Source organism: Coregonus lavaretus (genome assembly GCF_964263955.1).
Source record: "Coregonus lavaretus genome assembly, chromosome: 1".
Taxonomy (NCBI): Eukaryota; Metazoa; Chordata; class Actinopteri; order Salmoniformes; family Salmonidae; genus Coregonus; species Coregonus lavaretus.
In genome coordinates, this window is record NC_139988.1 from 50086034 (window position 1) to 50103668 (window position 17635).

At 44.1% G+C, this 17635-nt stretch overlaps 1 protein-coding gene across 1 annotated transcript in view; it reads left to right on the plus strand.

Moving 5' to 3' along the window:
- The window catches only part of LOC311133395 (LIM domain-binding protein 3-like), a gene marked incomplete at both ends in the record, with an annotated part of 77023 nt that overhangs the window by 18207 nt on the left and 41181 nt on the right, over positions 1-17635 (plus strand). The window lies entirely within an intron of this gene.

A 17635-nucleotide genomic window follows, 5' to 3' on the forward strand; every position in this document is an offset into this window, starting at 1 on the left:
AATTATGGTATTTTCACACCTGTTGTCCTGGCTAAAACTAGAAAACCAAAGATAGCTTTGGTATACTTTTATCACGGGACATACAGTACCAGTCAAAAGTTTGGAAACACTTACTCATTCAAGGGTTTTTCTTTATTTTTACTATTTTCTACATTGTAGAATAATAGTGAAGACATCAAAACTATGAAATAACACGGAATCATGTAGTAACCAAAAAAGTGTTAAACATATTTTAGAATCTTCAAAGTAGCCACCCTTTGCCTTGATGACAGCTTTGCACACTCTTGGCATTCTCTCAACCAGCTTCACCTGGAATACTTTTCCAACAGTCTTGAAGGAGTTCCCACATATGCTGAGCACTTGTTGGCTGCTTTTCCTGCACTCTGCCATCCGACTCATCCCAAACCATCTCAATTGGGTTGAGGTCGGGGGATTGTGGAGGCCAGGTCATCTGATGCAGCACTCTCCTTCTTGGTAAAATAGCCCTTACACAGCCTGGAGGTGTGTTGGGTCATTGTCCTGTTGAAAAACAAATGATAGTCCCACTATCGCTGCAGAATGCTGTGATAGCCATGCTGGTTAGTTGTGCCTTGAATTCGAAAGAAATCACAGACAGTGTCACCAGCAAAGCACCCCCACACCATAACACCTCCTCCTCCATGCTTTACGGTGGGAACTACACATGCGGAGATCAACCGTTCACCCACACGCGTCTCACAAAGACAAGGCGGTTGGAACCAAAAATCTCAAATTTGGACTCCAGACCAAAGGACACATTTCCACCGGTCTAATGTCCATTGCTCGTGTTCCTTGGCCCAAGCAGGTCTCTTCTTCTTATTGGTGTCCTTTAGACATGGTTTCTTTGCAGCAATTCGACCATGAAGGCCTGATTCACACAGTCCCCTCTGAACAGTTGATGTTGAGATGTGTCTGTTACTTGAATTCTTTGAAGCATTTATTTGGGCTGCAATTTCTGAGGCTGGTAACTCTAATTAACTTATCCTCTGCAGCAGAGGTAACTCTGGGACTTCCATTCCTGTGGCGGTCCTCATGAGAGCCAGTTTCATCATAGTGCTTGATTGTTTTTGCGACTGCACTTGAAGAAACTTTCAAATTCCGTATTGACTGACCTTCATGTCTTAAAGTAATGATGGACTGTCGTTTCTTTTTGCTTATTTGAGCTGTTCTTGCCATAATATGGACTTCTTGCCATAATACCTCCCCCCCCCCCCCCCTACCTTGTCACAACACAACTGATTGGCTCAAACGCATTAAGAAGGAAATAAATTCCACAAATTAACTTTTAAGAAGGCACACTTGTTAATTGAAATGCATTCCAGGTGACTACCTCATGAAGCTGGTTGAGAGAATACCAAGAGTGTGCAAAGCTGTCATCAAGGTAAAGGGTGGCTACTTTGAAGAATCTTAAATACAAAACATATTTTTATTTGTTTAACACTTTTTTGGTTACTACATGATTCCATATGTGTTATTTCATAGTTGTGATGTCTTCACTATTATTCTACAATGTAAAAAATTGTAAAAAATAAAGAAAAACCCTTGAATTAGTAGGTGTGTCCAAACTTTTGACTGGTATTGTACATAAATACGATGTCACCTTTCTTGCTCTGTTGACATGTTTTTTTCTCCATACAAATAACCAGAAGGGCACTCAGTGAATGTTTATCAATGTTACTATATGAAAAGCTAATAAGTGTAACAATATTGTAAGCAAGCAGCATCTGTCTCTGGACCATGTTTGAATTGATTAGTTTGGAACAAATATTTGTGTACAGACCCATATCTCATGACCAAACCTAAGGCAAGACAAACCACAAACACTAATCTGTCTGCAAATTCTGTATGTTTACTCTGTCACACACAGACAGGAAAGTTAGAGCAGACGACAGATCTGGTTGTCCTTCACAGTATCCCATGTCGTCTTTTCATAAATGTTAATCTGCTTTGCTGCAAGGCGTGACTCCTGCTGAATCATCCCTCGCCATTGATCTACAGCAAACACGGTGGATGCCTTCAATTACTCAGTGGTGGAAAAAGTACTCAATTGTCAAGTAAAGATACCTTAATAGAAAATTACTCAAGTAAAAGTGAAAGTCACCAAGTAAAATACTACTTGAGTAAAAGTCTTAAAGTACCTGATATTAAACAGCCGTAAGGTAAATGTACTTAAGTATCAAAAGTAAAAGTATGAAACGTAAGAGCCGTAAATCCAAAAAGCATAACAGCCAGACCTTTTATTTGGTTTGAGCTGTTCTGAAAGGTAACAGTCTTACGGATACAAGAAGAGCTCCGATTTAAAAAAATATGTGGATTCTCAAATAGGCAACACTTAAAAATACATCTCTTACAGACAAAATATAATTATGCCTTAATAATGTAAACTAGCCTGTAAACGTAAGCACTTACAATCAGTCACTTTGCTTTAGAAAAAACATCCTATAAAGAACACTATACATTTTTTTTTATGTTGATGAGCTTAACAAAAGTACATGTACAGAACTTCACACAACCTCACTGTAGGAATATGAGGACATCATCACTGATAGAACTGTATTAGAAATCAGTGTGTCAGGTCATGCCTTTGAAACAAGGACACCTATAACTTGTGAATTTTAAACATAAATTAACAAAATGCATAAGGCATCTGTGTCCTTGGGCTTGCTAGCGTTAAGCTGTCATTACTTGAAGTTGAAGAATTTATGGTTCATCTTCAGTAAAAGTTGGTTTTCAACGTTTCTGGAATCCAGCCTTGTGCTCCTTGGGCTGAAAACAAGTCCTGCAATGCTGAACAGCCTTTCACATGTAGCTGATGCAGGTAAATGTGATGGGTTATTTGAAGGAGTCAGGCGCAGGAGGGTAAATCACAGAAAAGTTTATTCCGGAATACAGAGATATGCAGGATAGCGTCAAACAGTCCAGTGCGCTACTCTCTCCTCACATTAAACAATCACACACAAGGACAAGGGGGCAGAGGGAACACGTACTACATGGGGGGATATGAACCAGGTGTGTGTAATAGACAAAACAAATGGAATGATGAGATGTGATGCGGCAGTGGCTAGAAGGCTGGTGACAACGAACGCCGAAGCCTGCCCGAACAAGGAGAGGAGGCAGCTTCGGAGAAAGTCGTGACAGTAACCCCTTGACGCGCAGCTCCAGCAGCGCGCCGACACCGGCCTCGGGATGGCCAGGAGGACACGGAGCAGGGCGAGCCGGATGGCGACGGTGGAAATCCCGCAACAGGGAGGGATCGAGGATATCCCTCACCGGGTCCCAGCACCGTTCCTCCGGACCGTACCCCTCCCACTCCACGAGGTACTGAAGGCTCCCCACCCGACTCCTCGAATCCAGGATGGAACGGACGGAGTACGCCGGGGCCCCCTCGATGTCCAGAGGAGGCGGAGGGACCTCCCGCACCTCAGACTCCTGGAGCGGACCAGCCACCACCGTCCTGAGGAGAGATACATGAAACGAGGGGTTCATACGATAATCATGGGGAAGTAATAACCTATAAGTAACCTTGTTGATCCTCCTCAGGACTTTGAACGGCCCCACAAACCGCATGCTCAGCTTCCAGCAGGGCAGGCGGAGGGGTAGATTCCGGGTCGAGAGCCAGACCCGATCACAAGGTACGAAGACCGGGGCCTCACTGCGGTGGCGGTCAGTGTTGGCCTTCTGATGATGCACGGCGCGTTGGAGGTGGCCGTGAGCAGCGTTCCACGTCTCCTCCGTGCGCCGAAACCAGTCATCCACCGCAGGAGCCTCGGTCTGGCTCTGGTGCCACGGTGCCAGAACCGGTTGGTAACCTAAAACATATTGGAATGGCATTAGGTTAGTGGAGGAGTGACGGAGAGAGTTCTGAGAATATTCGGCCCATGGCAAGAACACCGACCACTCCCCCGGCTGGCCCTGGCAGTAGGACCGCAGGAACCTACCCATATCCTGATTGACCTGTTCCACCTGCCCATTAGACTCTGGGTGGAAACCAGAGGTCAGACTGACCGAGACCCCCAGACGTTCCATGAACGCCTTCCAGACCTTGGATATGAACTGGGGATCCCGGTCAGACACTATGTCCTCTGATACCCCGTAGTGCTGGAAGACGTGTGTAAACAGGGCCTCCGCAGTCTGCAGGGTCGTGGGGAGACCGAGCAAGGAGGCGGCAGGCCTTGGAAAAGCGGTCCACAACGACCAAGATGGTGGTGTTACCTTGACAGAGGGGAAGATCAGTCAGGAAATCAATACTTAGCTGAGACCACGGCCGTTGTGGAGCTAATAAAGGCTGTAACTTACCCGCTGGGAGGTGCCTAGGTGCCTTACTCTGGGCGCACACTGAGCAGGAGGAGACATACACCCTCACGTCCTTAGCAAAGGTAGGCCACCAGTACTTTCCGGTCAGGCAGCGCACTGTACGACCGATACCTGGGTGACCAGAGGAGGGTGACGTATGTGCCCTGTAGATCAGACGGTCATGGACAAGAGCAGGCACGTACTGCAGCCAAGCTGGGCACTGAGGTGGAGATGGTTCTGTGCGTAATGCCTGCTTTATATCCGCGTCTATCGACCATACTACCGGAGCTACAATGCAGGATGCCGGGAGTATGGGGGTGTTGTCTCTGGGCCTCTCCTCTGTGTCGTACAGCCGTGACAGTGCGTCTGCCTTCACGTTCTTTGTACCCAGGATGTATGATAGAGTGAAATCAAACTGGGTGAAGAATAGGGCCGACCTGGCCTGGCGAGGGTTCAGCCTCCTCGCTGCCCGGATGTACTCCAGGTTACGGTGGTCCGTCCAGACGAGGAAAGGGTGTTTTCGCTCTTCGAGCCAGTGCCTCCAGACGGTCAGGGCTCGGACAACAGCCAACAGCTCCCGATCACCAATGTCGTAGTTCTGCTCCGCCGGGCTGAGCTTCTTGGAGAAGGCGGCACAGGGGCGGAGCTTGAGTGGCGTGCCCAAGCGTTGAGATAGGACAGCGCCTATCCATACCTTGGACGCATCCACCTCCACTAGGAACGGTAGTGATGGATCGGGGTGGGCCAGTCCCGGGGCTGAGGTGAACAGACCCCTTAGGTTGCTGAAGGCCCTGTCAGCCTCAGCAGACCTGCAGAGCCGGGACGGCCCACCCTTCAACAGAGATGTGATGGGAGCTGCGACCTTGCCAAAGCCCCGGATAAACCTCTGATAGTAGTTGGCAAAGCCAATAAAGCGCTGCAACTCCTTTACCGTGGTTGGAGTCGGCCAATTACGCACGGCTGAAATGCGATCTCCCTCCATCTACACACCTGAGGTGGTAATGCGGTATCCGAGGAAGGAGACAGACTGTTGGAAAAACAGACACTTTTCTGCCTTGGCATAAAGGTAATTTTCCAACAGTCAGGCCAGCACTTTGCGAACCAGGGACACATGCTTGGCGCACGTAGCGGAATACACCAGAATGTCATCGATGTAGACCACTACACCGCAACCAAGCATGTCCCGAACCTTGTTCACAAAGTACTGGAAGACGGATGGAGCATTCATCAAACCGTAAGGCATCACCAGGTATTCATAATGCCCCGTGGTTGTGCTGAATGCTGTCTTCCACTCATCCCCCTCTCGGACACGTACCAGGTTGTACGCACTCCGGAGATCTAATTTTGTAACGAAGCGCGCCCCATGCATTGACTCGATCACCGAAGGAATGAGGGGGCTTTCTGTAATTTAACAAAATCAGATTGCAGCTCTAACATAACTTGGTCAACAGTTGGGGCAATGGCATACATAACGGTATCGTCTACATACAGATTAATATTACAGGATTTAATAGATAGACAAATATTATTGATATAAATAGTAAAGAGAACAGGTCTCAAACTGACCCCTGCGGAACACCTTTTGTAATATTGAGGAAATTAGACTTGACACCATCAGAAAGCACACATTGTGTCCTGTCTGTCAGATAGTTATTAAACAATTTGCAACACTCCTGATTCAAGCCAATTTCAGACAGTCTTTGAATGAGTAGGGAATGGTCAATGGTGTCAACGGCCATTGAAAGGGCTATAAATAAGGCAACACAATGATTTTTATGATCTAGGCAATTTAACACAACATCTAAAACAAGCATAGTGGCTGAAACAGTGCAATGTCCAGATATAAAACCAGACTTGTGTACGTTTAGAATAGAGTGAGTTAAAAAAGTTATTAGCTGGAAGTTGGTCAGGGATTCTAATATCTTAGTTAGGCAAGATAACTTGGAGATTGTGGGGTTGTTATCGAAGTCAGAAGGATCTCTCCCCTTATGTAGGGGGAGGACATGTGCTGCTTTCCAGATCTTAGGGATAACATCAGTAGCAATTGTCAAGTAAAAAATACAGGTTAAAGATTCAACAATGAGTGGGACAGAGAGCTGTAGTAAGAAGGGGTCAAGTGAATCAGCCCCTGTGGATTTTTTTGACATTGATCTTTAGCAAGGCACTAAATACATCCTAGACAGAAAATGGTTGAAGTGAAAATAAAGAATATTGTGTGACTGGGAGTACATAATTCTCTACAATCTGTTTCGAGTTACATAAACTCCCTCTAGAGAAATGTTAGGAATTCTCAGAAACGATTCTTTAAAAAATGAGGCTAGCTGAGGTTATTAAACTCACCACAAATGTCCATTGTGTCTATTATGGGACCAGAGGCTGTTATAACCTGCAGAGGCAATGAAGGGGTGGAGTTTTGCTTCAACGATTTGACCACTTTCCAGAAGTTAAATGGATTACCACCACTCTCAGATACACTATTCAAGAAGTATGTGGATTTTGCTTTTCTAACCAGTGATGGACATTTATTTAGCTAATGTCTGAAGGACTGCCAATCAGGCACAGAATCAGTCAGTCTAACTTAGCCCAGGCTATATTTATTTCCCATCATTTCTCAGACAATTCATGCGTGAACCAAGGATTAGATCTGTCCTTTACCCTTAGTTTTTTATACAGAGCATGCTTAACTGCAACAGAATTGAACAGATAAGTAAAACAATTAAGGGCCTGATCCGAGTCAGCGATAGATGGCAAAGCCCCCAGTCACACAACTCCAAATCAGACAAGAAATGTTTGCTAATTAAAATTCCTAAAATGTACCTTTGTAATAATGCATGGGGGAGATTTAGGTAGCTTAACATCTTTTATGCAGGCAACTGGGCAATGGTCACTGAGCTCATTAGCAAAGATTCCATTTGCTGCTGTATACTTTGTTAGAATGATATCTAAAATAGTAGATTTTTCAGGGTGTTGGTTTAGTAATCAGCTGAGTGAGATTTAACTCAGTACTAATATCTTTCATCATATCAGATACCAGGTTAAATTCCCACTAGCGTTAGCTGGGTGTTATTACCAAGGCCCACATAAAGGACTAGACATTCAAATTGCTAAGGGAGAGAGGTGGAAATAGACACAGAAGCATTTAAGTTGTTCTTTACGAATATAGATCTATATACAGTGCATTCGGAAAGTATTCAGACCCCTTCCCTTTTTCCACATTTTGTTACGTTACAGCCTTATTCTAAAATAAAAAATTCTCATCAATCTACACAGAATACCCCATAATGACAAAGCAAAAACTGTTTTTTTATAAATTTTAGCAAATGTACAAAAATAAAAAAAAACAGATACCTTATTTAAATAAATATTCAGACCCTTTGCTATGAGACTCGAAATTGAGCTCTGGTGCATCCTGTTTCCATTGATCATCCTTGAGATGTTTCTACAACTTGATTGGAGTCCACCTGGAGTACATTCAATTGATTAGACAATATTTGGAGAGACACACTGTCTATATAAGGTCACACAGTTGATAGTGCATGTCAGAGAAAAAAACCAAGCCATGAGGTCGAAGGAATTGTCCGTAGAGCTCCAAGAAAGGTTTGTGTCGAGGCATAGATCTGGGGAAGAGTACCAAAAAATGTCTGCAGCATTGAGGGTCCCCAAGAAAACAGTTGCCTCCATCATTGTTAAATGGAAGAAGTTTGGAACCACCCAGACTCTTCCTAGAGTTGGCTGCCCGGCCAAACTGTGCAAATCAGGGGGAGAAGGGCCTTGGCGACCAAGTACCCGATAGTCACTCTGACAGTGCTCCAGAGTTCCTCTGTGGAGATGGGAGAACCATCCAGAAGGACAACCATCTCTGTATCACTCCACCAATCAGGTCTTTATGGTAGAGTGGCCAGACGGAAGCCACTCCTCAGTAAAAGGCACATGACAGCCCGCTTGGAGTTTGCCAAAAGGCACCTAAAGGACTCTCAGACCATGAGAAACAAGAATCTCTGGTCTGATGAAACCAAGATTGAACTCTTTGGCCTGAATGCCAAGCGTCACGTCTGGAGGAAACCTGGCACCATCCCTAGGGTGAAGCATGGTGGTGGCAGCATAATGCTGTGGGGATGTTTTTCAGTGGCAGGGACTGGGAGACTAGTCAGGATCGAGGGAAAGATGAACGGAGCAAAGTACAGAGAGATCCTTGATGAAAACCTGGTACAGGGCGCTCAGGACCTCAGACTGGGGCGAAGGTTCACCTTTCAACAGGACAACGACCTTAAGCACACAGCCAAGACAACACAGGAGTGGCTTCAGGACAAGTCTCTGAATGTCCCTGAGTGGGCCAGCCGGAGCCCGGACTTGAACCTGATCGAACATCTCTGGAGAGACCTGAAAATAGCTGTGCAGCGACGCTCCCCATCCAACCTGACAGAGCTTGAGAGGATCTGCAGAGAAGAATGGGAGAAACTCCCCAAATACAGGTGTGCCAAGCTTGTAGCGTCATATCCAAGAAGACTCAAGGCTGTAATCGCTGCCAAAGGTGCTTCAACAAAGTATTGAGTAAAGGGTCTGAATACTTATGTAAATGTGATATTTTTAAAATATTTTTTTAGAGAAATGTGCAAACATTTCTAAAAACCTGTTTTTGCTTTGTCATTATGGGGTATTGTGTGTAGACTGATGAGAGAGAAATAAAACAATTTACTCCATTTTAGAATAAGGCTGTAACGTAACAAAATGTGGAAAAAGTCAAGTCTGAATACTTTCCAAATGCACTGTACACTACATAACCAAAAGTATGTGGACACCTGCTCTTCGAACATCTCATTCCAAAATCATGGGCATTAATATGGAGTTGGTCCCCTCTTTGCTGCTATAACAGCCTCCACTCTTCTGGGAAGGCTTTCCACTAGGTGTTGGAACATTGCTGCGGGGACTTGCTTCCATTCAGCCACAAGAGCATTAGTGAGGTCGGGGACTGATGTTGGGCCTGGCTCACAGTCAGCGTTCCAATTCATCCCAAAGGTCTTCGATGGGGTTGAGGTCAGGGCTCTTTGCAGGCCAGTCAAGTTCTTCCACACTGATCTCGACAAACCATTTCTGTATGGGCTTCGCTTTATGCACGGGGGCACCACTCCGGCCAACGCTTGGCATTGCGCACGGCTGCTCGGCCATGGAAACCCATTTCATGAAGCTCCCTACGAACTTCCAGAGACAGTTTAGAACTCGGTAGTGATTGTTGCAACCGAGGACAGACGATTTTTACGCGCTATGCGCTTCAGCACTTGGCGATCCCCTACAGTTGACCAGAGCAGCTCTAGCAGGGCAGAAATTTGACGAACTGACTTGTTGGAAAGGTGGTATCCTATGAAGGTGCCACTTTGAAAGTCACTGAACTCTTCAGTAAGGCCATTCTACTGCCAATGTTTGTCTATGGCGATTGCATGGCTGTGTGCTCGATTTTATACACCTGTCAACAACGGGTGTGGCTGAAATAGCCGAATTCACTAATTTGAAGGCGTGTCCACATACTTTTGTATATATGTGTGTATGTATATGTACACTACCAGTCAAAAGTTTGGACACACCAAATGCATCAACCATAAGCAATAAGGCCAGATGTGAACATACAGTACCAGTAAAAAGTTTGGACACACCTACTCATTCAAGGGTTTTTCTTTATTTTTACTATTTTCTACATTGTAGAATAATAGTGAAGACATCAAAACTATGAAATAATACATGGGAACTACAGTGTCTTGCTCTACACTGTAGTACTCCTGCTTTCGTTGGTGGGATGTGTCAATGCGGGAAAGTGGTCCATGGTAGTATTCACAGAATCTACCGCAGAGGTACCCAGTCTCGTGGAACACCCGGGATTGTGGCTTCAAAAGCAGCATTCAGGGCCTCCCGAGTGGCGCAGTGGTCTAAGGCACTGCATCGCAGTGCTAGCTGTGCGACTAGAGATCCTGGTTCTAGTCCAGGCTCTGTCACAGCCGGCTGCAACCGGGAGACCCATGGGGCGGCGCACAATTGGCCGGCAGGGATGTTCTTGTCCCATCGCGTACTATCCACTCCTGTGGCGGGCCGGGCGCAGTGCACGCTGACACGGTCGCCAGGTGTACGGTGTTTCCTCCAACACATTGGTGCGGCTGGCTTCCGGGTTAAGCGGGCATTGTGTCAAGAAGCAGTGCGGCTCGGCTGGGTTGTGTTTCGGAGGACTCACGGCTCTCGACCTTCGCCTCTCCCGTATGGGTTGCAGCAATGGGACAAGACTGTAACTACCAATTGAATATCACAAAAATTGGGGAGTGAAAGGGGTAAAAAAAATAAGAATAATAAGAATAAAAAATAAATAAATAATAAAAAGCAGCATTCAGTTTTGAAGTCTCCTTGGCAAGAGCGAGACGTTCATTCAGGACCCTGTTTTCCTCGAATAGTTCAATGATCGTCTCCTTAGAGGCATGGAGCTGTTCACATATCACAAGTGTATATGTCAGTATACTCTTCCTCTTTGACTAAAATGAACATGTAACATTACTCACATTTCATGGCTTTACCGCCCATCTCTAACTGTTTGAGGGCTCTCTAAGGCTGATGGTAGTGTTGTTGTTGTTGTTGTTGTTGTTACATTAAACTTCAAAGGCTAAATCCCTTACTGCATCCCTACATAAAGCCAGATAGTTGCTGTCCTTTGTCAGAGGGAGGCAGAGAAAAGGTCAAGGGAATTTACTTTCTCTGTTTCATCTCTAAGTCAATTAGCGAGTTGACAGGGTATGGTATTTACTATGACAGATGGATATTACATTGGACACTCTCCCTCTGTAACTGTACTATACCTAATAGTTAGGCTACGCAAAGGTCTCCCTTTCTCTTCGCTCTTTGGTAGCTGATTGTACCGCTTTTGCAGTTTTTTCACCCTATCTTTGAATAGTTTTAACTGGTTGAACAGCTCACTCCGGTCAGTGGCTAAAGCATGTTAGGGCTCACTTCTTAATCCCTACGACTTTCTACCTCTCTATTTTGGGAGCTGTTTGTTTGTTCAGCTCAGATCCCTGTCAGTTTGTGTTCCATTCTGACACTCGGGGTAGCCACAAAAACAAATGGCCTGCACAATGCTTTGTATGTGAAATTTTACTTCAAATGGCATATGCAGTGGACAGGAAAACAAAAACTGGTGAGTCATTTAAGAGTCACACTCCCAGCCATCTATGTACTGTGGCAGGTGTCAGAGTCAGGCTGCTCTCAGTAGCAGTGTTTGACACTGGGGCCATTTTGGTTTGACTCGCTACATACACTGAGTATACCAAACATTAGGAACACCTTCCTAATATTGAGTTGCACCCCCCCCTTTTGCCCATAGAACAGCCTCAGCTGCCCCCCCCCCCCCCCCCCTCCCCCCACAACCACCCCAACCTCCCTCCCCTCATCTCCTGTGTGGTTCCACATGCTGTTTTTCATCAGCCGTCTGATTGTTATAAAGCGGGGAGATTAGGCTGGATCGATTAGGTGCCTGTCCTCCCAGTGATTGATACGAGAGGAGGCCCTCCTGTCGTGCAGAGCTTGTAATTGTCTCTATCTCCTCTCCTTTACATTTACATTTACGTCATTTAGCAGACGCTCTTATCCAGAGCGACTTACAAATTGGTGCATTCACCTTATCTCCTTCAATCTTTCTTCTCTGTTTTCCCAAGAAACACTTTTCCTCTTATTTCGTTTTTCTTTCTCCGAAACCCCCCCCCACACAATAACTGTCAGACAGAGACCATGTTTTAAAAAATGGGTTGAAAACAAACTCTCACCACAAGACAGGGAGGAAGGCCGCTGGGATAAAAGGGTGTATGAAAATGTATGCACTCACTAACTGTAATTCGCTCTGGATAAGAGCGTCTGCTAAATGACTAAAATGTCAAATGTGTTGTGGATGGAGCTGGAAATGACCTCTGCTAATCTGTGTAGATGTGAGAGCAGTGCAAAAACAGGTGCGGCAGAGACTAAGAGAAGAGTGAAAAGAGTGTGAAGGGCTCTGGAGCCATGCAGGCAGTCAACACATGAAGCATCTATAAAAGATGTACCCTAAGTGTCAGAGGAACCAGTAAAAAGCCATGTAATGCATCTTCACATGAATATTCTAAAGCAGTATGTTGCATTGTTTCTATTCTCAAAGCATTTTTTCTATGTGTTTTTTCACCACTCATACACTTTTCACACAAGATTTACAGTATGTTGTGTGTAAAGAAAAATGTGGGCAATGTTTATATGACCCCCTTTCAAACATTCCCATTTTTACCAATTTCTTGCCGTCATAAGCCTTTTATACCTCCCATGCACATGCTGGCATCATTGCAACAAAAAAAGTGACATTTCACAGGTAAATAAAATGATATATGCAGTACCAGTCAAAAGTTTGGACACACCTACTCATTCAAGGGTTTTTCTTTATTTTTACTATTTTCTACATTGTAGAATAATAGTGAAGACATCAAAACGATGAAATAACACATATGGAATTATGTAGTAACCAAAAAAGTGTTAAACCAATCCAAATATATTTTATATTTGAGATTCTTCAAAGTAGCCACCTTTTGCCTTGATGACAGCAAATTATCCGAAACACAACCAAAACAAACAGCAAATGCATCCAACAAGTTTGTAGAATCACAAGCTTGATGTAATTATTGCGTGCTAGGAATATGGGACCAAATACTAAACTTTTGACTATTTTAATACACATATAAGAGAATTTGACCCAATACTTTTGGTCTCCTAAAAACTGTAATTTCTAAACGGTTCACCTGATATGGTTGAAAATATCCTCAAATTAAAGCTGACAGTCTGCACTTTAACCTCATAGTCATTATATCATTTCAATTCCAAAGTGCTAAAATACAGAGCCAAAACAACACAAAATGTGTCAATGTCCCAATACTTTGGAGCTCACTGTATAGTGTTGTGAGTGTGCAGAGAGTCAGTGCAAGATGGGGTCGGTGCAGATAGTCCGGGTAATCATTCATGAACTATTTAGCAGTCTTATGGCTTGAGGGTAGAAGCTGTCTCTGAGCCTGTTGGTCCGAGAGCCGATGCTCTGGTACAGTTTGCCGGACGGTAGCAAAGTGAACAGTCTATGGCAATTATTTGGGCCTTCCTCTGACACTGCCTGATATAGAGGTCCTGGATGGAAGGGATCTCGGCCCCAGTGATGTACTGGGCTCTCCTCACCACCCTCTGTAGAGTTTTGCGGTTGAGGGTGGTGCATATTCCATACCAAGCGCTGGAGCTGTAGTGGTGCATCTATAGAACATTTTGAGGATCCAAGGGTCCCATACCAAATCTTTTCAGCCTCCTGAGGGGGAAGAGGCGCTGTCGTGCCCTCTTCATGACTGTGCGGGTGTGTGTGGAACATGTTAAGTCCTAAATGATGTGGACGCCAAGGAACTGGAAGCTCTCGATCCGCTCCACTACAGCCCTGTCGATGTGGATGGGGGCTTGCTATCCCCTCTTTCTCCTGTAGTCGATCAGCTCCTTGGTCTTACTTACGTTGAGGGAGAGGTTGTTGTCCTGGTACCACATTGCCAAGTCTCTGACCTCTTCCTTGTAAGCTGTCTCATCGCGGTCGGTGATCAGGCCTACCACTGTCGTGTCGTCAGCAAACTTGATGAGGGTGTTGGAGTTGTGCGTGGCCACGCAGTCGTGGGTGAACGGAGTACAGGAGGGGACTAAGCACCCACCCTTAAGGGGCCCCAGTGTTGAGGGTCAGCATGTCGGAGGTGTTGTTGCCTACCCTCACCACCTGGGGCCGTCCCGTCAGGAAGTTCAGGATCCAGTTACAGAGGGAGGTGTTCAGTCCCAGGGTCCCCAGCTTGGTGATGAGCTTGGAGGGGACTATGGTGTTGAACACTGAGCTGTAGTCTATGAACAGCATAGTTCTCACATAGTTATTTCCCCACATGTCCAGTCGGGAGAGGGCAGTGTGAAGTACAATTGAGATTGCATAATCTGTGGATCTGTTGGGGCTGTATGCGAATTGGAGTGGGTCCAGGGTGTCTGGGATGATAGTGTTGATGTGGGTCATGACCAGCCTTTCAAAGCACTTCATAATTATAAATGTGAGTGCTACGGGGCGATAGTCATTTAGGCAGGTTACCTTGGAGTTCTTGGGAACAGGGACAATGGTGGTCAGCTTGAAACATGTTGGGATTACAGACTGGGACAAGGAGAGATTGAAAATGTCTGTGAAGACACTTGCCAGCTGGTGTGCATATGCTTTGAGAATGCGCCCTGGTGTTTTGTCTGGCCCGGCAGCCTTGCGAGTGTTAACCTGTTTTAAAACTTTTACACACATTGGCCACGTAGAGCAAGATCACACAGTCATCCGGAACAACAGGGGCTTTCACTCAAGACTCAGTGTTGTATTCCTCGAAGTGAGCATAAAAGGCATTTAGCTCGTTTGGGAGTTCTGCCTCACTGGGTGTCTTGCGGCTGGGTTTCCATTTGTTATCCGTTTACAAGCCCTGCCACATACGACGAGCGTCAGAGACTGTGTAATAGGTTGGCTGTAATAGGATTCCACCTTCCTCCTATATTTTTCTTTTGCATTTGTGAAGTTTCACATGGGTTTGTCACATGACATGTGGTTTCCCAACATTCTAAATTTCACATGTGCTTTTGTAACTGGCAGGATTAGAACCCGGGTCTCCCATGGGCAAAGCCAATGTCTTGACCATTAGACCAAGAGTATTGACACCGGGTTTCTCTTCTTCTATCACTCTCAGAATACTGACTGTTCACTTGGAAATAAGTGTCAAATGTATTTTTAGAAAATCTAGATAGTTGCAGGATTTGCAGTGATTAGTCACGATTAATTGCACATTCAGAATTTGAACAAATTGAGCTCTAATTTAAAATCACAAAATCACAAAAATCTCAAAGTACTCAGCAATCTAGAGCCTTAATCATTATGCTTAATTATATGTTTTAAAAAAAGTATGTATTTTTTCTGCATATCTAAGCATACATCTTGAGTCTGTATCCTCCTGACTGGTGGTTCGTTTTTTAAAGAAATGAAAAATGCTTCTCTTCATCTCTGCAAAAATCTGGGTAAATGATTTGAAAGGAATGTGAGTTCACTCTGGCTATCTACTCTGTTTTCAGAGCACTCTCGCCTGAGTGTGCCAGAGCGCAGAATAACTGATGAATTTACGAATGCTCAACACCCGTTGAATATGGCCGGTGTCAGTAAATGTCGGCAAAAAAGCGTAATTACATTTTTGCCAGCTGCACAGTTAGTCACCAATGCTCTGGATAACATGAAAACAGCCTAACCAGCTCTGCTAGGGTGAGTAAAATGGTCAGAGTGAGGTGTTCTCTGATTGTGTCTGGAAGTAGCTAGCAAGCTAGCCAACGTTAGCCAGTTAGCTTGGGTGCTTGACTGCCGTTGTGAGGTCAGAACGCTTTGATCAACCCTACTCCTCGGCCAGAGCGTCCAGTGTGCGCTCTGAACGCTCCGAGAGTGAAACGCTCTTAATTTACGAACTGACAATCTGACAAAGCTCTGAGTTTACGAACACCCAGAGCGCACTCTGAGCGCATTCTGGCACTCCAGAGTGAATTTATGAACACACCTTATTCAGTATATTTAGTTATTGCTTGCTTTTCTAAAGTCTACCAACCATGCCAGCAGGCACGCCAGCTAAGATAGTTAGACAAGCTAGCTACTCTAACTTCATTGATAGCCTGAAATGGATTCTTGGCAGCTAGCATGAGGTTGGAAGATTGGGAAACTATCTGGGCTAGCTAAGCCAACTTCATAAAATTGCGAGGTGGCTAGTAGTATTACAGATTTTAATAATAATTGTAAATATTTGTTTACAAATCTGAGGGGGCACGTGCCCCTGTGCCGCCTATGGGCATTAGGCCTCTGCTAAAAACCATTACAAGAATATTGATGTCTTGATTTTGGCCAAAGTAACCGTTAGGAAAATCAGGTAAATTCATAAAGCACACTTTTTTTAATAACAATGTGAACTTGTTTTGACATCGCATTGTTGTTTTTAGCTGTATAGATTATATATTTGAGATGTTTTCAGTGTATTTTGGATGCTTTCAGACAATTCAATTAATCACTGCAAAAAAGAATGGTGCACTAAAATTACAAAATGTTAACTTGAGTTAACTGATTATCTCTGACAGCACTAATTCAAAATCATCTCTTTGTAGGAAAGTATCCGTTTACATTCATTCCAAAATCAAACACAATCACACATTTTCAAATACATTAAAATCCCTTTTAGGCCTGTGTATTAAATGTAACAAAAACATAATGGAACATAATGGACATCTAACAATAACAGATGCTAAAAATAGCTAGCTAGGATGAAATGGAAGGCTAACTATCGCCTATCACTAAGCTAGCTAGTGGTTAGCAATTAGCATGCGACGATTAGATACAAATGTAATAAATAATAACCTTCTAAAATACATATAATTACTGTGGTTCATTTGTACACATATAAATACAGTCAATATGAGCCCTTGTTCGTAAAAATTAAACCATTTAAGAGCCAAAACATTTATAATGGAAATAAAACAGTCATCCAAAACACCATCTTGTTCTCATTGACTTGTCTTACAAAAGTGAGCTAGCTAGCTAGCTAGCTACTTAGCTTGACTACACTGATGTAAATGAGAAAATCTCACAATTAAATTGACCATCAAAATGATCACAAAACTCAATATGGTGTAGTTAAACATGTAATCTCTCAAGATTTTGAAAATGTAACCATGCATACAAACCGGAAAACAGGATATAAAATAAGGAGACACGAAGAGCTAGCTTCTCTGTTATTTTCGTGGGCTTCTTCCAACGATCACGGACCAACATGCGAAGAGGAGAGGGGCGTGCTCGCAGCAGTAAAACTCTGAACGCCTTTTCCTAGTGGTAGCACTACATATAATGCCTTCAGAAAGTATTCACACGTTGACTTTTTCCACATTTTGTTGTGTTACAGCCTGAAGTTAGAATGGATTAAATTTAGATTTTGTGTCACTGGCCTACACACAATACCCCATAATGTCAAAGTGGAATTATGTTTTTAGAAATGTTGACAAATTAATTAAAAATGAAAAGTTGAAATGTCTTGAGTAAATAAGTATTCAACCCCTTCGTTATGGCAAACCTACATATGTTCAGGAATACAAATTGGCTTAACAAGTCACAAAATAAGATGCATGGACTCTGTGCAATAATAGTGTTTAACATGATATTTTAATGACTACCTCGTCTCTGTATCCAACACATACAATTACAGTGGCTTGCAAAAGTATTCACCCCCCT